This window comes from Chiloscyllium plagiosum, unplaced genomic scaffold (assembly GCF_037043375.1).
Source record: "Chiloscyllium plagiosum isolate Xiang-an unplaced genomic scaffold, Cpla_swu_hap1 HiC_scaffold_27, whole genome shotgun sequence".
NCBI classification, from domain to species: domain Eukaryota; kingdom Metazoa; phylum Chordata; class Chondrichthyes; order Orectolobiformes; family Hemiscylliidae; genus Chiloscyllium; species Chiloscyllium plagiosum.
The window spans coordinates 18,748,608-18,774,284 of NW_028270165.1; the positions used below are offsets into that span (position 1 = coordinate 18,748,608).

The following is a 25,677-nucleotide window of genomic DNA, read 5'->3' on the forward strand; positions in this document are numbered from 1 at the left end:
GGCCTTCCAGAAGGCATTTGTGAAAGTGCCACTCAAAAGGTCAATTCACACGTGGGATCATATGGGATGAGTGTTGATTTATCTGCTTGAATAGGTGACAAGCTGATGGGGAGGAGACAGACAGTCTGAATCGATGGCTTTTTTATTCTGGATGGCAAGATGTAACTATTGATGTGCCACAGGGTTGGGTCCTTGGAGCCCAACTATTTACAATCTACATACAGGGATAAAAGGCACTATAGCCTAATTTGCAGATGACAAAATAGGCAGGATGGTAAATTGCATTGAGGAAATAAGAACCTTATTTCCGTGGGCGGCACGGTGGTTAGCACTGCTGCCTCACAGCGCCAAAGACCCGGGTTCAATTCCCGCCTCAGGCGACTGACTGTGTGGAGTTTGCACGTTCTCCCCGTGTCTGCGTGGGTTTCCTCCGGGTGATCCGGTTTCCTCCTACAGTCCAAAGATGTGCAGGTCAGGTGAATTGGCCATGCTAAATTGCCCGTAGTGTTAGGTAAGGGGTGGGTGTAGGGGTATGGGTGGGTTGCGCTTCGGCGGGTCGGTGTAGACTTGTTGGGCCGAAGGGCCTGTTTCCACACTGTAAGTAATCTAATCTAATCTACTAGATATAGATAGGTTAAGAGAGTGAGCCAAAATTTGGCAGATGGAGTTTGGTAGATAAGTGTGAGGTCATGCATTTTGGTCACAAAAACAGGAAGGAGACCTATTATCTAAGTGGTGAGAGGCTTTGGCGTGATCTGATGCACAGGGATCTGGGTATCCTCGTTCATGAGTCACAGAAAACTAGCATGCAGGTACAGTAGATAATAAAGATAGCGAATGGAATGTTGGGTTTTACAGGTAAAGGAATAGGATATAAGGTTAAGGAAGTGTTGCTGCAACTGTACATGGTATTGCTGAAACCACACCTGAAGGATTTGCCGAGTTCTGAAACCCTTACTTCAGAAAAGATGTAGTTGACAGGAGGTCCACTAGATTGATCCCACAGATGAGGAGGTCTTTTTTTATAGATTAGATTACATTACAGTGTGGAAACAGGCCCTTCGGCCCAACAAGTCCACACCGACCCGCCGAAGCGCAACCCACCCATACCCCTAACCTAACACTACGGGCAATTTATTATGGCCAATTCACCTGACCCTGCACATCTTTGTACTGTGGGAGGAAACCCACGCAGACACGGGGAGAACGTGCAAACTCCACACAGTCAGTCGCCTGAGGCGGGAATTGAACCCGGGTCTCTGGCGCACCGTGCCGCCCATAAAGGTTGTCGAATGAAGAGAAATTGAACAGTTTAGACCGATCCTTTTGAGAATTTAGAAGAATGAGAGCAGATCAAATTGAAGTATTCAAGATGATAAAAGGTATGGATAAAGTAGACATGGAATGGACGCACCCTCTTGTGGGGCATTCTAGGAGAGGTCACAGACTAGGACAAGGGGGAGCAAATTTAAAACAGTGTTGCGTGAAACTACTTCTCCCAAAGGGTTGTGAATCTGTGGAATTCGCTCCCCCAAAGTGGTGGAAGCTGGGACAGTGAATAAATTTGAAGAGGTGTGAAATAGGTTTTTAATTGGTGATGGGTTGAAGAGTTATGGGGAGAAGGCAGGAAAATGGGGGTGAGGAGCGTACCGGCCATGATTGAATGGTGAAGCAGTAAGGTTTCCAGGGATGTTGCTGGGACTGGTGGTTTTGAGTTGTAGGGAGAGGCTGGGGCTTTTTAAAACCTGGAGCGTCATAGTCTGAGTAGTAACGTTATTAGAGGTTTCTAAAATCATGAGCGTCACAGATAGGACGAATAGCCAAAGTCTTATTTCCCAGGATGAGGGAGTCAAAAACTAGAAGGCATAGGTTGAAGGTGAGAGGGCGAAAGATTAAAAAAGGACCGAAAGGGCAATGTTTGGACACAGAGGGTGGTGCTTGTATGGGATGAGCTGCCAGACGAAGTGATGGTGGTTGGTCCAATTACAATATTTAAAAGGTGAATGGATGACTAGTTTGGGTGTAGATGGATTTGGGCCAAATGCTGGAACTTGGAACTGGGTCAGTTTGGGACATCTGGTCAGCATGAATGAGTTGATCCAAAGGGTCTGTTTCTGTGCAGTGTGACTCTATGTTTCTCACTCTATGACTGAAAGCAGGCCTTTTTGCTGATAATCTTCCTGTTGGATTTTTTTAGAGCACTCAGTTTCAGGAGATTTGTGGTGAGTGAAATTGGCACATGTTCTGTATCCTGGAAATTCTGGAAAATAAAAATAAATATTTCTCTGAACGGTACAATCCACATCCCCCGACGTGAATGGTACAATCCTCTCCTTCCCCTCTGCACCTCACCCCCCCCCCCCCCACCCCATCCCGAATGGTACAATCAACCTATCCTTTCTACCCCTCCCCATGAATGATGCAATCCTTCCCTCTCAATGGTACAATCCTTTCCTCCCTCACCCATGTAGGGTGCAATTCTCCCGTCTCCGAATGGTACAATCCTTCCAACTGTCAATGGTAAAGTTCTCCCCTACCCACATCCGCCATGAATGAAACAACCCTCCCTGTCTGGACTGTACAATTCTCCTTTTCCCATGTCCATGGGATGATTCTTCCTCACCTCCACCCCTACCCCCATGAGTCACAGCATCCTTTTCATCCCCATTCGCCACCCCGCACCACCACCCCGACCAGGAATGGAAAAATCCTCCGTCGGGGAGTCCAAAACTAGAGGGCATAGGCTTAGGGTGAGAGGGGAAAGATATAAAAGAGACCTAAGGGACAACTTTTTCACACAGAGGGTGGTACGTGTATGGAATGAGCTGCCAGAGGAAGTGGTGGAAGCTGGTACAATTGCAACATTTAAGCGCCTTTTGGATGGCGATATGAATAGCAAGGGTTTGGAGGGATATGGGCCTGGTGCTAGCAGGTGGTGCTAGATTGGGTTGGGATATTTGGTCGGCATAGATGGGTTGGACCGAAGGGTCTGTTTCCATGCTATACATCTCTATGACTCTATAAGTTTAAAGACTTCATATTATGTATGTACACTATCTTTGCCGCTTGTAATATTTCATCCTCCTGAAGAAATCCTTCAAAACATATTAGCACCAGGTATGAAACTGACTGTGTGACTACTTCAAGTGAAGGAGTTAATAAGAATGAGAAAGGAGCGGCTGAATATCCAAACCTACCCATGTAACAGTCAAGAAGGCACAACAATGCATTTTCTTCCACATGAGGCTTAAAAATTCAGCATGTCCATAAGGATCCTCACCAACATTTACAGATGCACCACAGAAAGCATTGTGTCTGGGTGCATCACGGCCTGCAACAGCAACTGCTCTGCCCAGGACCAGAAGAAACTACAGAAGGTTGTGTGCACAGTACCGTCCATCCTGGAAGCCAACCTTCCATCCATGGAATTCATCTTCACTTCTCATTGTCGTGGAAAGGCTGCCAACATTATTCCCGCAGCCACCCCCGCCCTGGCACCCAGGAATGATCTCCTACACCCTCTTCTGTCAGGCAGAAGATACAGAAGCTTGAACATACGAACCAAAAGTTTGAGAATAGCTTCTTCCCTGCCATTATTAGACTGTTGAATGTAACTCATGAATTTGAAATCTGATGTTGACCTTGCTTTTGTGCACCTTCTGTGCAGCCATAATCCTACACGCCTCGCTCTGTCTAAGCACAGTATGACCTGCATGTCCTTGTTTGCTAGGATCTGACTGTACTGATCACAAATCAAAACTTTTGACTGTACTTAGGTACATAGAACAATACAACACAGTATAGGCCCTTTGGCCCTCGACGTAGTGCCGACCCTTTATCCTACTCTTAGATCAAACTAACCTACATATCCTTCATTGTACTAACTTCCACGTGCCTAAATAAGAGTTGGTTAAATGTCCCTAATGTATCTGATTGTACTATAACCGCTGGCAGTGTATTCCATGCACCCACCATTCACTGAGTAAAGAACTTTCTCTAACATCTCCCCTGAACCTTCCTCCAATAACCTGAAACTTATTCCCTCTTGTAAGGGCATTTCTGCCAAGGCTATCCACTCTATCTATGCCTCTCAACATCTTGTACACCTCTATCAAGTCACCTCCATCCTTTTTCGCTCCAATGAGAAAAGCTTTAGCTCCCTCAACCTTTTTTCATAAGACATGCCCTCCAGTGCAGTCAGCATCCTGGTAAATCTCCTCTGCATCCTCTCTAAACATCCACATCTTTCCGACAATGAGCCAACCAGAACTGAACACAATATTGCAAGTGTGGTCTATACAGGATTCTACGGAGCTGCAGAATAGCCTCATAGCATTTACACGAAGTCCTCCTGCTAATGAAAGCCAACATACCATACGCCTTCATAACAGCCCTATCAATCTGCATGGCAACTTTGAGGGATCAGTGGACATGGACCCCAAGATCTCTCTGTTCGTCTACACTGCCAAGAATCTTGCCTTTAACCCTGTATTCTGCATTCAAATACGACCTTCCAAAGTGAATAACTTCACATTTTCCCACGTTGAACTCCATCTGCCATTTATCAGCCCAGTTCTGCATCTTGTCAATGTCTAATTGCAAACTAGATCAGCCCTCCACACTACCCACAACTCCAGCAACTCAATGTGGGACATATGGCAATAAATCAAGTCAAAAAGCTCTCACAAAGAACTCTCAGAGGGAATCTCACCCCTGACCAGTGCCGTTTCTCATGTAGATCCAATATTCTTGTATCTATGTTAGAGTGGTGCTGGAAAAGCAAAGCAGGTCAGGCAGCATCCGAGGAGCAGGTAAATCGACGTTTTGGGCAAAAGCCCTTGATCAGCAATAACGTTGATTTTCCTGCTCCTCGGATGCTGCCTGACCTGCTGTGCTTTTCCAGCACCACTCTAATCTGGACTCTGGTTTCCAGCATCTGCAGTCATAGTTTTTATCTACATTCTTGTATCTTTTCTGACTGCAGATCAAGAGGCCATCCTTTTTACGAGACAAATAAATGTGTCAAGTTGAGGAAACAAAGCCTCTCAATGTCTTTAATAGACACAGATCGAGACCAACATTTTCCAGAGACTGTCCCCTCCTCTGGATTGACTTGCTTTCCCTCCAACTGCAACAAACCAACAGTTGAACCCGAGGATGACAAATACAAAAGGAGGGGAGGGTGAGAAAAGAGGGTGTTGTGCTCACAGATAGAACAAAGAAATTTTATAGTCCAGGAATATGCCCTTCAGCTGTCCAAGCCTGAGCAAATCCAAATCTTCTGTCTGTCTAAACCTGTTGCCCAATTCCTAAGCATCTGTATCACTCTGTTCCCCACCTACTCATGCATCTGTCCAGGTGCATTTTAAATGAATTTACCGTGCCTGCCTCTACTACCTCAGCTGGCAATGCATTCCAGACACCCACCACCCTTAAAAACTTTTCACCTCTCGTTATTGAATCTTTCATCCTGGGAAAGAAAGCTCATCTCTATCTACCCTGTCTATATCGTTCATCATTTTGTAAACCTCAATCAGGTCCCCCCTCAATCTCCTTTTTTCTAATGAAAACAAACCTAACCTACTCAACCTTTCTTCATAGCTAGCACCTTCCATACAAGGCAACATCCTCATAAACCTTCTCTGCACCCTCTCCAAATTGTCCACATCATTTTGATAATGTGGCGACCAGAACTGTACACAATATTCTCAAAGCAGTCGAACCAACATCATTTAAACTTTTAACATGACCTACCAGCTCTTATATTCAACACCCTGTCTGATGAAGGCAAGCATATCATATGCCTTCCTGACCACTCTATCCACCTGTGCAGCAACCTTCAGGGGACAATGGACCTGCACTCCCAGATCTCTCTGCTCATCAACTTTTCCCTAGGCTCTTCTGTTCACTGTATAATTTGCTCTAGAATTAGACTAGCCAAAATGCATCACCTCATATTTGCCTGGATTGAACTCCATCTGCCTAACTCTCTAGTCTATCTATATTCTCCTGTATTCTTTGACAATCCCTTATGCTTTCCGCTACTCCACCAATCGTTGTGTCATCTGCAAATGTGCTAATCATACCAGTAGTGCTCTCTTCCAGAACCCTGATCCCTGTGGAACTGGTCACCTTTCTCCATTTCAAGAAACTCCCTTCAACTACTACTGTCTGTCTCTTGTTGCTCAACCAGTTCTTTATCCTCCTAGCTAGAACACTCTTTGATTGGCAGGAGGACCAGACTCTGATTGGCAGGAGGACCAGACTCTGATTGGCAGGAGGACCAGACTCTTTCCGGTCCTCCAGGGTTTCCCAAAGGTTGGCGAAGGCGAAAGTGAGGACAGTAGATGCTGGAGATCAGAGTCTAGATTAGAATGGTGCTTGAAAAGCACAGCAGATCAGGCAGCTTCCGAGGAGGAGGAAAATCGACATTTTGAGCAGAAGCCCTTCATCAGGATCAAAGGTTGGTCTGCCGTCCATCAGAACAATGTGGGCGGGCCCCATTCCGATCTCACACATGCGCACTGCCTGCGACCGACAGAGCGGGTTCTGCAGCGCATGGGATTGTGGGAGATATAGCCGCCAGTAACGAGGTGAAATGAAGTTTCCCACATGCCGTCTTAATCATACTATTCACGTGATATTGAAGTACACGTTAGGAGCCAACCTTTAATCGATTTTAAATGATACACTGAATGAAATACTATAGGTGTTTAACTCTCAACTCTATTTCCAATTCAGTGCCAGTATATTACTCCTTATCTGTCCTCAAATAAGGACCGAATCAATGCCCTCCATCTGTCCCTCCTTAACGTTAATTTTTCTTTAGTTTGCACAATTCAACGCTCTGTTTCAACGATTTATTAAAAGTTACTCGTGGTAAATGGGCGTTGCTGGCTGGCCAGCATTTTATTCCCCTTGTGGTGGTGGTGGGCTGCCTTCTTCAACTGCTGAGGTCTATATGTTGTATGATGACCCACAATGCCCTTAGGGAGGGAATTTCAGGATTTACACCTAGCAACACTGAAAGAATAGCGGTACGTTTCCAAGTCAAGATGGCGAGTGGCTTGGAGGGGTACTTGCAAGAGGTTGTGTTCCCAAGTATCTGTTGTCCTGGTCCTTCTAGATGGAAGTAGTTGTTGGTTTGGAAGCTATGTTCGAAGGATCTTTGCTGAATTTCTGCAGTGCATCTTGTAGATAGTACACACTACTGCTTCTGTACAGTGGGGCAGAGGAAATGAATGTATGTGGACATCGCGCCAATCGAGCAGGTTATTTTGTCCTGGATGGTATCAAGTCTTTGCTTGAAAACTGTTGAAGCTGCAGCCATCCAAGCTGATGGGAGAGTATTCCATTACATTGCTGACTTGTGCCTTGTAGAAGATGGACAGATGAAAATATTTGACAAATAGACTATTTCCACAAGACCTAGTATTCCCAAAGTTAAAGTATTTTTAATAACCCCTTTATATTTTCCAGAATTTCCAGGATTGGGGACTTGCACCACTTTTACCCACCACAAATCTCCTGAAACTGGGTGCAGTAAAAAAAAAAATCCAGCAGGACGATTTTCAGTAAAAAAAAGGTCTGGTTTTGATCATAAAAAGAATCAATTTATAGAGTGACACTGCATGGAAACAGACCCTTCAGTTCAACACATCCACGCTGACCAATTGTCCAAGATCTGACCCAATCCGAATTTCCAGTATTTGGCCCAGATCCTTCTCAACCCAAATTATTCATCCAGGCACCTTTTAAATGTTGTAATTGTACCCAACTCCACAACTTCCCCTGGCAGCTTGTTCTACACCTACACAACCATCTGCATGAAAAGCTTGCCCTTCAAGTCCCTTAATCCACATCCCTGCCACTCTGTGACAGCACCACCTGTCTATTCAAGACTGTCACCCACAGTGCCGCCTGTCTCTTCCCCCCCGCCACACACAGCGTCCCTTGTCTATTCCCCAACGCCACCCACAACACCTCCTGTCCTTCCACCCCGCCACACACAGCGCTGCCGGCCATTCCCTCTGGCACCCACTGCAGCCCCGTCCATTCCCCATGCCACCTACAATGCCCCCATCCATTCCCTATGCCACCCAAAGCACCCTCTGTCTAGTTCCCCCCGTCAATCACCCACGGCACCCAAAGCTCTCCCGGTCCATTGCCCCCCACGCCACCTACAGCGCCTCCTATCTATTCTGCTCTGCCACAAACAGCATCCCCTGTCCTTTCTGCCCTGCCACCCACAGTGCCCCGTCCATTCATCCACGTGACCTATAGCACCCCCTGTCAATTTCCCGTCACCTCAGTGCCCGCTGTCTATTTCCCCAACAACCCCCAGCGCTCTCTGTCCATTGACCCCCACATTCCACAGCATCCCCTGTCCAGTCCCACCTGCCACCCAATGCACTCCAAGTCCATTCTCTCTCTATCCCCAGCTTCTTGTCCATTATCCCTCTCTACCCCGAACACCCGGTCCATTCTATCTCCCCATCTTCTGGCCCTGTCCTTTCTCTCCCCACCCAGTGCACCCCATCCATTCTCTCTCTCCCCACGCTCTGCACCCCCAACCATTCGCTCTCTCCTCACACTCTGCACCCCACACTATTCTCTCTCATTCCTTCCCAACACTCTGCCTCCCCCATTCTTCCTCTGTGGCCCCTCTCACATTCTCTGTCCTGCCATCCTCTGTCCCACCCCCTCACCGTCTTTCTCTACCCCACCCTCTGCTCCCCTGTCCATTCTGCCTCTTTTCTCCCCAGCCCACAAACCCACCCCCCGTCCTTTCTCGTGCCTTGAGCCCTCTTTGGTCGCTGTATCAAGCCCTTCTAAGAAGAGAATGAGAGAGAGAGAGACAAAATATATGTGATGACTCTACCTGGGAGACCGGAGGGACGAGAAATGGTTAATCTTTAAAAGTGAGAATTGCTAAAATGTTATATTTAGAAACATCGTTAAAGTCTGAAAGCACGTACATTTTTTTTAAAAAGAGCTGCTGAAATCGTTCTGAAACTTGCAGTGAAATATGCGCAGTTAAGCTATCGCTCAGGACAGGCTGTAAGGAGTGAATGGCCTACACCTAGTCACGTGAAATTGGTCCCCCTTGTGAATTAGAGTTGTAAAGCACGGAAACAAAACCTTCAGTGCAGGCCGACCAGATATCCTAATTTGGCCGATATCCCTCTAAACCCTTCCATCCAGATGCCTTTTGAATGTTGTAATTGTACCAGCTACCACGACTTCCTCCGGCAGCTCATTCCAAACACACACCACCCTCTGTGTGAAAAGTCGCCCCTTCGGTCCCTCATAAATCTTCCCCCCCTCACCCTAAACCTATGCTTCTAGTTCTGGATTCGCCCCTTCCACTACCCTGAGGAAAAGGCATAAAAATGTTGAGCAGCCAGACAGAATGCAAAAGGAAAAAAAATGTGGATCGACCCTCTTTTTCTCCTATTGACATTTGGACACAACTGTCAGTAACAGCAGCATCTCTACGGAGCATACTGCGCATGCTTTACGGTGTCAGTAAGGCACTACGCATGTTTATCAGTGTCAACAAATCACTGCGCATGTTCCTTGCTGTCCGTGGAAAAGGCGCGCGACCTACTTTTGATGAACCAATAGGAAACCAAGAGGACCGGAAGATGACTGGTCCTCCCGTCAATCAGAGCCCCCATTGTCTAAATGCGGAAGTTGGACAATGAGCTTCTGAAGTTGCTGCTGCTCCTCTCAATGAAGATTGTGCTTCACTCTGGACTGCAACTTCCTTCCTCTGTTCAACTTCTGTGAGCACATAATTCTCTTTTCCGACTCCGTTTTTCCATTTATTTTTCATTCTTAAATTAAGGGGCGTGGGTTTCCTCCAAGTGCTCCGTAGTCATCCCACAATCCAAAGACGGAGAGATTAGGTGAATTGGCCATGCTAAATTGCCCATAGTAATCAGGGATGTGTCGGTTAGGTGCATTAGTCAGGGTAAATTGAGAGTAATAGAGTAAGGCAATGGATCTGGATGGGTTGCTCTTTGGAGGGTTGGTGTGGACTTGTTGGGCTGAAAGGCCTCTTTCCACACTGCAGGGATTCTATAAATTGTTGACTTGTAGCAACTGAAAGGTAAGGAGGGGGCAGACTCGGGAAATATTGGTCCAGATCAATGTCTGAATTGACAAAATACACAGGCAGGATGCTGGAAGAACACAGCAAGCCAGGCAGCGTCAGGAGGTGGACAAGTTGATGTTTTGGGTGTAAACCTTCTTCAGGACTGAGCGTGGGAGCTGCAGAACAAGTGGGTGCTGGGGGCAGGGTGGGGAAATGGGGACAGGTGAACACCTGGTTGGTCAATGGGAGGAAGGATTCTGGTTGGTGGCAGGGTGGGAGAGGAGATCGGGATGGGAAAGGAGGTTACTTGAAATTGGAGAACTCAATGTTGAGGTGTTGTTCCTCCATTTTGCAATTTTGTTTGTTGTGGCAATGGAGGAGGCCAAAGATGATCATGTCAGAAAGGAAATGGGAAGGGGAATTAAAATGGGTGGTGACTGGGAGGTCCGGCCGGCCTCTGCGCACCCAGCTGCGATGCTCTGTGAAGTGTTCCCCAAGTTTACACTTGGTCTCCCCGATTGTAGAGAAGGCCACAATTGGCAAACACATGGCAAATACAGTACCACAATGTGAAGTTATAGCCTTTGCTGTGAAAAAAGTAGAAAGGAGGTGTATTGTTTAAGTGGTGATCTATTGGGATGTGGTGAAAGTGAGAACTGCAGATGCTGGAGATCAGAGTCAGAAAGTGTAGCACTGGAAAAGCACAGCAGGTCAGGTAGAATCCAAGGAACAAGAGCCCTTCATCAGGAATGATGTGTGGATTTACAAAAGGGCCTCAGCGTCCTTCTACACCAGTCACTGCCAGTTGTCAATCAGGTGCAGCAAACCATCAGCAAGGCAAGTGGTATATTACCAAGAGGAATTGAGTTCAGAAGTGGGGATGTCTTCCTGCAGTTGGGGTGTCATTGAATATATTCAAGTCTGAGTTAATCTGATTTTTGAACAAGAAAGAAGGGATGTTTATCGGGGAAGGCAAGAAAATCCTTTTAAGACCAGTACAGACCAGTACAGAACAGTTACAGAGTCATACAGCATAGAAACAGATCCTTCAGTCCAAATAGACCATGCTGACTGTGTTCTCAAACTAAAGGAATCCCACCTGCCTGTGTTTGCCCCATATCTCTCTGAACCTTTCCTATTCATGTACCTATCCAAATGTCTTTTAAACATTGTAACTGTACCTGCATCCACCACTTCCTCTGGACATTCATTCCACACACAAATCTCTCTCTTAAAAGAAAAAAGGTGCAACTCAAGTCTTTTTAACATTTTTCTTGTCTCACCTTCATAATTTGCTCATGAATCTTGAAGCCCCACCTGTCGGAAAGGATACCTGCTGTTCACCTCCTCTATCACCCTCATGATTTTAAAAACCTCTCCTGTGCTCCAGTGAAAAAGTCCCAGCCTATTAAACTAAATGTAGGGATATTCATATCCAGTTATGATCTGTTCAATGCTGGTGCAGGCTTCAAAGACCAAATGGCCGACAACTGCTCCCAATTCTGTGTCCAGGACAGAAATAGACCATAAGACTTAGGAGCAGAAATTAGGCTATTCAGCCCATCAGGTCTGCACATACCATTCAACCATGACTGATGGGGTTTCTCAACCCCATTCTCCCACTTTCTCCCCGTAACCCTCAGTCCTCTTGATACTCAAGAACCTATCTATCCCCGTCTTAAATATCCTCAGTGACGTGGCCTCCACAGCCTTCTGTGGCAAAGAATTCCATAGATTCACCGGTCTCTGGCTGAAGGAGTTTCTTCTTATCTCCATTCTAAAAGGTCTTCCCTTTACTCTAAAGCTGTGCCCTCAGGTCCTAGTCTGTCCTCCCAATGGAAACATTTTCCCAACATCCACTCTGTCCAGGCCATTCAGTATTCTTTATCTTTCAATTAGATCGCCCCTGAGTGTAGGCCTGTTAATCAGCATGAACCAGGCCCTTCAAGATGAGGTGCAGCAGGGATTAGATTTCGCGAAGTGAGAATGGAGGGAGAGTGGGTGGGATGGACATTTTCAGCTTTGAGGGAATAAGAGAGGAAAAAGAGTTCCCTATGAATTATAATTGATCGATGGATCATGGATTGGCAGATGGAGTTTAATTTGGAGAAATTAGTCAATCCAGGCAGGACAGACACAGTTAAGGGGAGTGTTGTAGAACAAAGAAACCGTAGAGTGCAGGTTCATATTTCCTTGAAAGTGGAGTCTCAGGCAGACAGGATAGTGAAGAGGGCATTTCATGTGCTTTCCTTTATTGGTCAGAGCATTGAGTATAGGAGTTGGGAGGTCATATTGCAGCTGTACAGGACATTGGTTAGACCACTTTTGGAATACTGCATTCTGTTCTGGTCTCCCTGCTACAGGAAAGATGTTGTGAAACTTTGAATGGCGTCAGAAAAGATTTACAAGGCTTTTGCTAGATTTGGAGAGTTTGAACTACTGGGAGAGGCTGAATAGGCCAGGGATATTTTCCCTGGAGCATCGGAGGCTGAGGGGTGATCTTACAGATGTTTGTAAGGGGCATGAATAAGGTGAATATCCAAGGTGTTTTCCCCAGGGTAGAGAAGCCCAAAACTAGAAGGCATACGTTTGAGGTAAGAGGACAATGATTTAAAAGGGACCTGAGGGGTAACCTTTTCACTCAGAGGGTGTTGCATGTATGGAACGAACTGGCAGAGGAAGTGTGGAGACTGGTACAATTACAACATTTAAAGGCATCTGGATGTCTATCCGTTCTCAGCTTTGCTAGATTTCTGCTCAAGCTTTGACCCCCCTTTTACACCTTTTGGAACAGTAAAACAAGACCCAACCCACAATCTCCCAGCCTGTCAACCATCCAGACACAGAGTGTAGTCATAGCAGGGAATAAAACAAGAAAAATGAAACAAAATTACAAATTAATAGGTGATCATGCTTAATGCTTTGTTCATGAGGAAGTAAACCAGAAATAGGGCTCTCTCAGGATTCTTCTGGTGCCCGACTTAAGGAATTCTGTCTCCCTTACATCTAACTATTAGTACCCAGCTGTGATTTACAATATTGACACCAACAGAAATAAGGCATCTGTTATCAAACAGACATAGAAATATACAGCACAGAAATAGACCTTTTTTCTCTATCATGCACATTCACATGTATAAGTCCATGGGGGAGAATTTGTACTTGCAGAATGGTATTTGCAGATCCATTCTATTTTGCGCAAAAAAAATGTACAGCCTGCAGGCAGTTGATCCATGTACTATTTCGTAAATTCCACTTTGAAAATAGAATCAGTCTGACTCAAGATTAAGATACAGGCCGATTCTGACCTCACACCTTAAATACATTGTCTGAGCTGAGATGTCACCTTTTGCTATAAAACCTTAAGTGCTCTTGAGAAGGTGACACACAAGAAGTTATGGGATTTACATAGTAATGATACCTGCAACCCATTCTTTAAGTTGAAAGACTTAACAATTCAGGTTTGTTCAATATATCATTTCAGTGGCAGGTCACTGTAATGATTTTCCATAAATTCTGTCTTATGATCTTATTCTCCACAACCACCTGATGAAGGAGCAGCGCTCCAAATGCTAGTCCTTCCAAAAAATCCTATTGGACTCTAACCTGGTGTTGTGTGATTTTTAACTTTGTCCAAGTTAGGGTGGATTGGCCATGCTAAATTAGCTATAGTGCCCAGAGATGTGCAGGTTAGGTGCTTGAGTCAGGGGTAAATATAGAGCAACTGTGGGGAGGAGAATGGGTGTGAGTGGGTTACCCATCGCAGGGCCAGTGAGAACTCATGGGGGTTCTCTGAAGGGAAGGGATTTTGACAAACTCATTTTTTTGCTTCCCAAAATCAGACCTGCTCACTCTCAGCAGTATCCCAATGTTGTGGAAGACATTAACGTTCAGGTGGAGTTATCCAAAATTCAGAGAGATGTCCGTCTTGATGTTTTTGCTTTTCTGTAAGATCCTGGATCAGTACCCTCAGGAGAATTAGTTAGAGTGGAGTGAGAACAGCAGGGGGGAAGAGAGAGAGAGAGAGAGATTTTTGTAGAATAACAAATCTGAATTTCTACCCTGGACTGACAGTGATGACTTTTGTAATCTCTCTTTACAGAGCATCTGAAGAGCTGAAGATGCAATATTCAAAATCAGCAGTGAAGGGCTTATGCCTGAAGCGGTGACTGCCCTGCTGCTCGGATGTTGCCTGACCTGCTGTGCTTTTCCAGAGCCACACGTTTTGACTCTCCAGTGTCTGCAGTCCTCACTTTGACATCAAAGTCTGACATTCATTCAATCCATCAGGACTGCAATGATTTTTGACTGTAATTTTGTGAGGAGCAAAACGTTTTGGTTCCTGTGGAGTATGTTTTCAGCATCACTAGGACTGGATGAGACCCTACTGTTGCAGCACATTGTGTGGAGTCTGAAACAGTCAAACGGCCTAGATAGAGGAATTCACAGTGGGGAGAGGCTCCACACATTTTTGTGTGCGGTAGGAGCTTTGGCTATGGAGAATCCCGAGGAATCCTGCCCATTGGAGAAACGGTGGAAGTGTGGTGATTGTGCGAAAGGTTTCTGTTTCCCATCTTGCCCTGGAGACGCATCGGCGCAGTCACACAGGGGAGAGGCCGTTCCCCGGCAGTGAGTGCAGGAAAGCCTTCAGCCATTACTCCGACCTGCTGAGACACCAGCTGGACGACCCTTGGGGGAGAGGCCCTTCAGCTGCCCCGAGTGTGGGAAGGCCTTTAACAATACCTCCCATTTGCTGACCCGCTGGCGGGTCCAAACAGGGGAGAGGCCCTTCAGCTGCCCTGTATGTCGGAAAGCCTTCAGTAATTCTTCCTCCCTGCTGAGGCACAGGCGGGTCCACTCGGGGGAGAGACCCTTAAGCTGCCCCGAGTGCGGGAAGGCCTTCAGCAATTCCTCTGACGAGCTGAAGCAAAAGTGGGTCCACGAGGAGGAGAGGCCCTTCTGCTGCCCTGAGTGCGGGAAGGAATTCATTCAGGTGGGCAACGTGCAGAGGCACCAGCAGGTCCATACCAGGGAGACGCCCTTCAGTTGCCCTGAGTGCAGGAAGGGCTTCACCCGTTCCTCCCACCTGCGGAGGCACCAGCGAGTTCACATGCTGTCGCAGGGTGATTGAAGGAGCGACGGCTGAGTGTCATTAACCAAGTTCCGGGGATTCCCAGGTTCAAATCCTGCCGCTGCAGATGGCGGAATTAGAATTCGGTTAGAAATATGGAGTTCCGAATCTAACGATGAAACAGTTTTCAGGGGGATGGGCCTAGAGACACTCCTATCTGATTCACTTACATCATTTTTGGGGAAGGATGCTGCCGTTGTGGGAATGGATTCACTCAGTTGTCCCAGCTGCATCCTTTACTCATCTGGCCTACACGTGACTCCAACCCAAAGTAATGTGGTTGACTCTACACTGCCCCAACCTGGCAAATGAGCAGGGAGAAACTTACTTGGATATAGGATATGGGTTGAAATTGCTGTGTGAGGAAATACTTCCTATAGGTTGAGGCTGTACTAAGGATCCAATTACAAAGGGACAACTCAGTGGTGAGCAATATTAAAGAAAGGTGCGGTGAGTACTTAGTGGAGTGTGTGCGCTTTGACCTTGAGCTGTTTTTTTTAAAATAAGTACTTTTTGTACACGATTTTCCTGGGGGGGATCTGAAGCTGTAACAAAGTTGGGTCACAATAGAGGTCACCTGAACTTACAGCTGGGTTCAGGTTCTCATTGAAAGCTTTGAGCTCCAAGAGGTTTTTGTTTTAAAGCTGCTCATTTCTTTCAGCCTCCTGCACTAAGTTTCCAATGTCGTGTATCAGAAGGAGCAGTGAATGAGTAGCTAGTATCGTTAGAAATGGTAAATTTTTCAAGAGCGCAGGCACTGCGTCATGCCATTGTAACGTTTACTGGCAGCATCAGGAAGTCTGGGCTGGGTTCACTAGAAATGATGTGGAGGAGCTGGTGTTGGACTGGGGTGGATAAAGTTAAAAATCACACAACACCAGGTTAAAGTCCAACAGGTTTATTTGGAAGCACTAGCTTTTGAAGCGCTGCTCCTTCATCAGGTAGCTGCGGAGCAGGATCATCAGACACAGATTTTATAGCAAATTATCACAGTGTCATGCAACTGATACGGCGTATTGATCAAAACTAGATGCGGATTAGTCTTATAAATTAATCTTATGTAAGTCTACAAGGTCACCCCTCAGACGCTATTCTTCCGTCTCTCCTCACCCAGGTAATTAAGAGACGTACCAGAGTTTGGTCCCTTCCTGAATTCAATCCAGTTGCGACAAGTGAACAGATCTCTTCTCTCTCTCCCCCCCCCCCCCCCCCCCCCACCATCCCCGGATTCAGTCCTGTTGCTGCAACTGAACAAATTTCCCTCCTCCCCCCCCATCCCCCGCTGGATTCAATCCAGTTGCTACAAGTGAACAGATTTTCCCCCGTCTCTTTTCGCAGGATGAAGAGTTAGCTAGAGGGAGGGTCTGTGTTGTGATGTCATCAATGGATCGGCAGGCAGAGGCAGGCCGAAGGTTTGGGAGATGGAGCGAGACAAAGGGTTTGGGCCAAGACAGTGGGCGGGCCGAGGCAGGCAGCAGAAAACCCCAACCGCGCCTGCTACGGACGGCTGGCCTGCACTTCCCTGCACAGTTTGCAAAATTACCAACCTATCAGAGAATACCCACTGTGTGGAATAGACCACTCGGCCCAAAGACTCCACATCAACTCTCCCAAGGGTAATCCACCCACACTCATTTCCCTATTGCTCTACATTTACCCCTGACTAATGCACCTAACCTGCACATCCCTGGACACTATTGTGTCTGAATTACCCGAATGAGGAGTGACGGTAGGATAGATTGGGATGGGGCAGTGGTTGAAATCGTTTCTGTTTTTATTTTTAAAATGCTCCTGAGTCCCACAAATAAATGCAACCAGTACAAGTACAGCACATGCAATACTCCTCATTGTATCTCCAACCCAGATTTGCATCTTCTGTTCCTCCTCCACCTTGGCTCCAGCACACTCTTCTTCCTCCCTCACCTCATGGATGGTAAAGAAGGCATTTAGCACTATTGCCTTCACTGCTCACATCATTGAGTGTAGGAGTTCGGATATCATGTTGAGGTTGTACAGGATGTTGGTATGGCCACTTTCTGGGTACTGAGTACAGTTCTGGTGGCTCTGTAATTGGAAGAATACTATTAGAGACAGTTCTGTAAAGATTTACCAGGATTTTGCCAGGACTGGAGGGTTTGAGGTATAAGGAAAGGTTGGGGTTCATTGGAGTGTCGGGGGTTGAGGGGTGACCTTACTAAGATCTATAAAATCATTAGGAGTGGCGGGAAGGTGAATAGCAAAGAGCTCTTCCTTAAGACCATAAGACACAGGAGTGGAAGTAAGGCCATAAGTCCACTCCGCCATTTAATCATGCCTGACGGGCATTTCAACTCCACTTACCATACTCTCCCCATAGAGATACCAAGATTCCTTGCGATACCAAGAATTTATCAATCTCTGCCTTGAAGACATTTAATGTCCTGGTCTACACTGCACTCCATGGCAATGAATTCCACAGGCCCACCACTCAGTCTGAAGAAATGTTCATCACTTGCATTCTAAATTGACCCCCTCTAATTATCAGGCTGTGTCCATGGGTGCAAGTCTCCCCACCTAATGGAAAAAACTTACCAGCATCCACTCTTTCTAAGCCATGCACTATCTTGTAAGTTTCTAATAGATCTCCCCTCGACCTTCTAAACTCTAATGAATATAATTCCAGGATCCTCAGCTGTTCATTGTATGTTAGGCCTACGATATCAGAGATCATCGTGTGAATCTCTGCTGGACATGCTCCAGTGCCACTGTGTCCTTCCTCAGGTGTAGAGCCCAAAATTGGACACAGTATTCGAAATGGGGCCGAACCAGAGCTTTATAAAGTCTCAGTAGCACATCGCTGCTTTTACATTCCAACCCTCTTGAGATAAATGACAACATTACATTGCTTTCTTAACCACTGACTCAATCTGCAAGTCAACCTTTAGACTAACAGTCCCAGATCCCTTTGTACTTTGGCTTTATGAATTTTCTCACTGTTTAGAAAATAGTCCATGCCTGTTTCTTTTTTTCAAAGTGCAAGACCTCACATTTGCAAACATTGAATTTCATCAGCCATTACCTGGACCACTCTCCTAAACTGTCCAAATCTTTCTGCAGCCTCCCATCCTCCTCAGAACTACATGCCTGTCTGCCGAACTTTGTATGATCAGCGAACTTTGTGGGAATGCCCCCAGTCCCTTTATCCAGATCATTAACAAATAAAGTGAACAGCTGCAGCCCCAACACTGAGCCCTGCGGGACACCACTTGTCACCGGCTGCCATTCTGAAAAAGAACCTTTTATCCCAACTCTCTGCCTTCTGTCAGGCAGCCAATGCTCAATCCATGCCAGTAGCTCACCTCTAACACCATGGGCCCTCACCTTACTCAGCAGCTTCCCATGAGGCACCTTATCAAAGGCCTTTTGGAAATCTAGGTAGGTGACATCCACTGGGTTTTCCAAGTCTAACCTACTTGTTAACTCTTTGAGTGCGAGCAGCAGCTAAGGTAAGACAGTTTGTTTTAAAATTACTTACCGGTAGCGGGCAGCAGTGTTTTTTTCTCTCTTTACAGAAAGAACGGGAGCAGCAGGGGGAAGTGACGAAGACCGGAGGGGCAGCCGGGAAGGAAAGCAGTGAGTATAAATACTCACCCTTCGACGCCAACGGTCACTTTGAGTGCGAGCAGCAGCTAAGGTAAGACAGTTTGTTTTAAAATTGCTTACCGGTAGCGGGCAGCGGTGTTTTTTTCTCTCTTTACAGAAAGAGCGGGAGCAGCAGGGGGAAGTGACGAAGACCGGAGGGGCAGCCGGGTAGGTTTTTTTCCCTTTAAAAGCGCGCAGGAGCTAGGTTGGAAGCTCAGTGTTAGAACGAATAGAGTTGTTGTCTTTGGTTTGTTACCCGTGCCACGTGATAGAGAGTCGAGGAATAGGGAGAGAGAACAGTTAAATGCGTGGCTACAGGGATGGTGCAGGAGGGAGGGATTCCGGTATTTGGATAACTGGGGTTCTTTCAGGGGAAGGTGGGTCCTCTATAAACAGGATGGTCTACACCTGAACCTGAGGGGCACCAGTATCCTTGGGGGAAGGTTTGCTAGTGCTCTTGGGGGGGGTTTAAACAAACTCTGCAGGGGCATGGGAACCCAGACTGTAGCTTTAGGGTGCAGGACCTGGAGTGTAGGGAGGTTAGGAACATGGCATCAATTTCAAAGGAGGGTGCCTGTAAACAGGAAAGTGGATTGAAGTGTGTATATTCAATGCAAGAAGTATACGAAATAAGGTAGGTGAACTTGCAGCGTGGGTTGGTACCTGGGACTTCGATGTTGTGGCTATTACGGAGACATGGGTAGAACAGGGACAGGATTGGCTGTTGCAGGTTCCAGGGTTTAAATGTTTTAGTAGGGTCAGAGGTGGGGGTAAAAGAGGGGGAGGTGTGGCATTGCTTGTCAAAGATAGTATTACAGCTGTGGAAAGGAGGATGGATGAAGACTCGCCATCTGAGGTAGTTTGGGCTGAGGTTAGGAATTGGAAAGGTGAGCTCACCCTGTTAGGAGTTTTTTTACAGGCCTCCTAATAGTCCTAGAAACGGAGAAGAAAGGATTGCGAGGATGATTCAAGAGAAGAGTGAAAGTAATAGGGTGGTTGTTATGGGGGACTTTAACTTTCCTGATATTGATTGGGAAAGCTATAGCTCAAGTTCGTTAGATGGGTCAGTGTTTGTCCAATGTGTGCAGGAGGGTTTCCTGACACAATATGTAGATAGGCCAACAAGAGGTGAGGCCATACTGTATTTGGTTCTGGGTAATGAACCAGGCCAGGTGTTAGAATTAGAGGTCGGTGAGCACTTTAGGGACAGTGACCACAATTCGGTGACTTTTACTCTAGTGATGGAGAGGGATAAGAGTGCACTACAGGGCAAGAGTTATAGCTGGGGGCAGGGAAATTATGATGCTGTGAGGCATGACTTAGGATGTGTGGCTTGGAAAAGTAAGCTTCAAGGCAAGGCCGTAATTGATATGTGGAGCTTGTTCAAGGAGCAACTATTGAGTGTCCTTGATAAGTATGTACCCGTCAGGCAGGGAGGAAAGGGTCGTGTGAGGGAGCCGTGGTTTAATAAGGAATTGGAATCCCTTGTTAAATGGAAGAGGGTGGCCTATGTGAAGATGAGGCGTGAAGGTTCAATTGGGGCGATTGAGAGTTATAAGGTAGCCAGGAAGGACCTGAAGAGAGAGCTAAGAGCAGCAAGGAGGGGACATGAAAGGTCCTTAGTTGGTAGGATTACGGAAAACCCTAAGGCTTTCTATAGGTATGTCAGGAATAAAAGAATGACTAGGGTAGGAATAGGTCCAGTCAAGGATAGTAGTGGGAAGTTGCGTGTGGAGGCTGAAGAGATTGGGGAGACACTGAATGAATACTTTTCGTCAGTATTCAATCAGGAACAGGACATTGTTGTCAATGTGAGTACTGAGTCACAATTAAGTAGAATGGATGGCTTTGAGGTATGTAGAGAAGAGGTGTTGGAAATTCTGGAAAGGGTGAAAATAGATAAGTCCCCTGGGCCTGATGGCATTTATCCTAGGATTCTCTGGGAAGCAAGGGAGGAGATTGCAGAGCCATTGGCCTTGATTTTTATGTCCTCGTTGTCTACAGGAGTAGTGCCAGAAGATTGGAGGCTAGCAAATGTGGTTCCCTTGTTCAAGAAGGGGAGTAGGGATAACCCTAGTAACTATAGGCCGGTGAGTCTCACTTCTGTTGTGGGCAAAATCTTAGAGAGAATTGTAAGGGATAGGATTTATGAACATCTGGATAGGAATAATGTGATCAAGGATAGTCAGCATAGTTTTGTGAAGGGCAGGTCGTGCCTCACAAACCTTATTGAATTCTTTGAGAAGGTGACTAAGGAGGTGGACGAGGGGAAAGCAGTAGATGTGGTGTATATGGATTTTAGTAAGGCGTTTGATAAGGTTCCCCATGGTAGACTACTGCAAAAAATACGGAGGTATGGCATTGAGGGTGAGTTGGAGGTTTGGATTAGGAGTTGGCTGGCTGGAAGAAGACAGAGGGTAGTAGTTGATGGCAAAGGTTTATCTTGGAGTGCAGTTACTAGCGGTGTTCCGCAAGGATCTGTTTTGGGACCATTGCTGTTTGTCATTTTTATAAATGACCTGGAGGAGGGGTTAGAAGGTTGGGTGAGCAAGTTTGCGGATGATACGAAAGTCGGAGGAGTTGTAGACAGTGAGGAAGGATGTGGCAGTTTACAGCGGGATATAGATAAGCTGCAGAACTGGGCAGAAAGGTGGCAAATGGAGTTCAATGTAGCTAAGTGTGAGGTGATTCACTTTGGTAAGAGTAATAAAAAGATGGGGTACTGGGCTAACGGTCGGATACTTGGTAGTGTGGATGAGCAGAGGGATCTTGGTGTCCATGTACACAAATCTTTGAAAGTTGCCACCCAGGTAAATAGTGCGGTGAAGAAGGCATATGGCGTACTGGTTTTTATTGGTAGAGGAATTGAGTTCCGGAGTTCTGAGGTCATGTTGCAGTTGTATAAGACTCTGGTGCAGCTGCATCTGGAGTGTTGTGTGCAGTTTTGGTCGCCATACTATAGGAAGGATGTGGAGGCACTGGAACGGGTGCAGAGGAGGTTTACCAGGATGTTGCCTGGTATGGTAGAAAGATCGTATGAGGAAAGGCTGAGGCACTTGGGGTTGTTTTCATTGGAGAAAAGAAGGTTTAGGGGTGACTTGATAGAGGTGTACAAGATGGTTAGGGGTTTAGATAGGGTCGACAGTGAGAATCCTTTTCCACGTATGGAGTCAGCTATTTCAAGGGGGCATAGCTTTAAATTAAGGGGGGGTAGGTATAGGACAGATGTTAGGGGTAGGTTCTTTACTCAGCGAGTCGTGAGTTCATGGAATGCCCTGCCAGGAGCAGTGGTGGACTCCCTCATTATGGGCATTTAAGCGGGCATTGGATAGGCATATGGAGGATAGTGGGCTAGTGTAGTTTAGGTGGGCTTGGATCGGCGCAACATCGAGGGACGAAGGGCCTGTACTGCGCTGTATTCTTCTATGTTCTATGTTCTTCAAAGAATTCTAACAGGTTTGTCAGGCACGACCTCCACTGACTAAATCCATGCTGACTTATTTTAATCCAACCATGCAATTCCAAGAATTTAGAAATTTCATCCTTTACGATGGATTCTAGAATTTTATCTACAACTGAGGTTAGGCTAATCGGTGTATAATTTTCCATCTTTTGTCTTGATCCTTTCTTGAACAAAGGACTTACGACAGTGATTTTTCAATTGCCTGGGACTTTCCCTGACTCCAGTGACTTTTGAAAGATTACAACCAACGCCTCTGCGAATTCTTCAGCCACCTCCCGCAGAATGCCAGGATGTAGCCATCAGAACCAGGAGATTTCTCAATCTTTAGACCTTTTAGCTTTTCTAGCACTTTCTCTTTTGTAATGGCTACCATACTCAACTCTGCCCCTTAACTCTCCTTAATTGTTAGGATATTACTCATGTCTTCCACTGTGAAAACTGATACAAAGTATTTATTAAGTTCTTCAGCTATTTCCTTGTTGCCCATCACTATCTTCCTGCATCAATTTGGAGCAGCCCAATTTCTACGTTTGCCTCTGGTTTGTTTCTTATGTATTGCAAAAAAACTTTTACTATCATTTCTAACATTACTGGTCCGCTTACCTTCACATTTGATCCTCTCATTCCTTATTTCTCTCAGTTATCTTCTGTTTGTTTTTGTAGTCTTCCCAGGCATCTGATTTCCCAGTGGTCTTGGCCACTTTGTAGGTTCTCTTTTTTTCATTGATACATTTCCTGACTTCCTTTGTCAGCCATAGCTATCTTCTTCACTGCCCTCCCCCCGATAATCTTTCTTTTTTGGGGAGGATGAACCTCTGTACTGTGTCCTCAATTACACCCAGAAATTCCTGCCATTGTTACTCTACTGTCTTCCCCACTAGGCTCTACTTCCAACAAATTTTTGTCCGTTCCTCTCTCATTGCCCTTGTAATTACCTTTATTTAAGTGTAACATCCAATTTTGCCTTCTCTCTTTCAAACTGCACACTGAACTCTACCATATTATAACTCCTAAGTGTTCCTTTGCTTTAAGATATTTTTATAAAGTCTGGCTCATTGCATAGCACTACGAATTGAAATATGCTCAGTTAGGCCACAGTTGAGGACAGTGTGTAAGGGGCGAATGGTCTATTCCTAGTCTTGTGAAATTGGTTCTGGCTCTGTGGAAATAGAACCATTGAGTTGTACAGCACAAAAACAATCCTTCAGTATGTGCTGACCAGATAGCCAAATTAATCTAGTCCTGTTTGCTCGGACTTTGTCCATATCCCTCTAAAACTTCCTATTCATATACTTATCCAGATTTCTTTTAAATGTTGTATTTGTACCAGTCTTCACCATTTTCTCTGGCAGCTCATTCAGTTCACACACCAACCTATATGTGAAAAAGTTGCCCCTTGGGGCCCTTTTAAATCTTTCCCCTCTCACCCAAAAACTAATGCCCACTTGTACTGGACTCCTCCACCCCAGGAAAAAAACCTTATCTTTTTGACCTATCCATGCCTGTCGTGATCTTATAATCCTCCATAAGATCACCCGTCAGCTTCCGGTGCTCCAGTGAAAACGGCCCCAGCCAATTCAGCCTCTCCCTGTAGCTCAAACCCTCCAACCCTAGCAACATTCTTATAAATAATTTCTGAACTCTTTTAAGTTTCACAACATCCTTCTTGTTTAGTGAGTAATAGGCTGTGAACAATCTAATTTGTTTAGGTCGTAAGAGGGGGCTTTTCTTGAGGTGAACTAACTTTCACACTTTTTTTTCTAATCCATGGGACCCTTTTAAATTTTTCCCCTCTCACCCTAAACCTGTGCCCTCTCGTTTGGGATTCCCCTCCCCTGGGGAGGAGAAAAGCAAGGAGAATGAGAAGTGCAACCACAGGGAAAAGAAATCGTGACTCCCGCCTTTTTATCCCAAATTGGCAATTGGACACAAACTCTGTCAATAACAACCGGCGCCGGTCGCCATTGGTCAGGTGGAGTAAGGTGCGCTCTGATTGGGCGGAGCGTGGATGACGCGCGTCACTGAAGGAGGAGACGGAAAGAAGAAAAACAAAGATGGCGGCGCGAGGCTGCGGTTTTCTCATCGACTCAGCGGGCGGTTTCTGACGGAGGGAGGGGGGCAGACAGGCATCGTTTACCTCAGAAAATACCTTTAAAATACATTTCAAATTAAAGCCGGAACTTTTCAAACAAAAGTTGTGAAGAAAAGGAGACAGTCCCCGGTGGGGTTTATTGTTTATTTGTGTATAATTCCCGGGGCCCGGGAAGGGGGAGGTGACGGTTACCGGGTGAACGAGAAAACAAATGGCGGTGGAGGAGAGAGAGCCGGCGGCGGCGGGGGGTAAAGTCCGGCGGAGCACAAGCTGGAGGAGAGGCTGCACTCGGTGCTGTGCTGGACCGTGAGCCTGGAGCTACCCGCGGCTTCACTCTACCAGGTACCGGGCTGGGCTGAGGGGGAACCCGGGGGATAAGGCGGATCGCCATTAGCCTGGAGCCACAATCACTCCCATTCCTCAAACAAACATAATTTCTATTAGAATCACCATCTAATCCTCCATACACCTTCTATAATCCATGTAGGAGGGCAGGCTGTACCGTCTGACTGAACTGTTCCGATGTTAAATTGTGTATAATGTATAGATATCTTTGTTTTATAAAATATACAATGTTATTTAACACATTGGATATGAAATACTGTCATCATGGGATTTGCAGCACTTTACAGCGCTGTAGAAGGTCACAGGCAATATTGTGTACGAGAGCCTGTGTAAACCTCTATGGTTATGTTTTATAAATGTGATTTGAGGTAATTGCACGTAAAATGGGTAGGATTGTGTGTGTCTGTAGGTATGTTATTTAGATCCTGGGGTTTTGTCTTGCCCAGTGATGTGATGGAGGGAGGGGAGTGGGGGTATGAATTAATCATTCTACCAAATCCAGCATTTTGTTGAAGAGTTTCATTTCTTTGCGATTGTCATCTTCCAAAGAATCAACCTACCCAGTATTTAAATGGACATGTGCACATGTATAGTTGTGTATGAATGCTGGAAATCTCTTTTTTTTTTAAAAAAAATTCTTTACTTTATTTCCTGTTCTCCATGCATGGCGAATTGGACGTGTTTGATTTCTTTTTCTTGCAAGTGTTGTGAAAAGTAGTCTGATCATGTAAAAGTCGACCCTAGTTCTTCATAGACAACTGACCCATGTTTGTGAGACAGTGTGATGGCCGTCATGTTCCACTCCAGCTCTGCAGTCTGTCGGTTGTTCGGCTCTGTTCCTGTCTTCCAGTCCGTTGTCTGTATGTTCCACTCAGTTTTCAGAATTACCATAATTTTTTTTGCTTTATTCATCAGTTGAGCTTCTG

General features: G+C 45.9%; 3 protein-coding genes across 4 annotated transcripts in view; 2 read left to right on the plus strand and 1 right to left on the minus strand.

Annotated features, from left to right (window-relative positions):
• LOC148143330 (uncharacterized) overlaps positions 1–25,677 on the minus strand; it is a 234,029-nt gene that overhangs the window by 79,947 nt on the left and 128,405 nt on the right. The window lies entirely within an intron of this gene.
• The window catches only part of LOC148143331 (uncharacterized), a 195,349-nt gene that overhangs the window by 65,413 nt on the left and 104,259 nt on the right, over positions 1–25,677 (plus strand). The gene's annotated exons all lie outside the window — the stretch shown is intronic.
• LOC148143332 (uncharacterized) overlaps positions 1–25,677 on the plus strand; it is a 192,485-nt gene that overhangs the window by 54,963 nt on the left and 111,845 nt on the right. The window contains exon 1 of one of the 2 annotated variants that reach the window (XM_087974121.1): positions 24,725–24,748. The exons of the other annotated variant lie outside the window; for it this stretch is intronic. The gene's annotated coding sequence lies outside the window, so the exon portion shown is untranslated. Of the gene's footprint in view, positions 1–24,724; positions 24,749–25,677 lie in introns of those variants that run through there. 2 annotated transcript variants of the gene reach the window in all.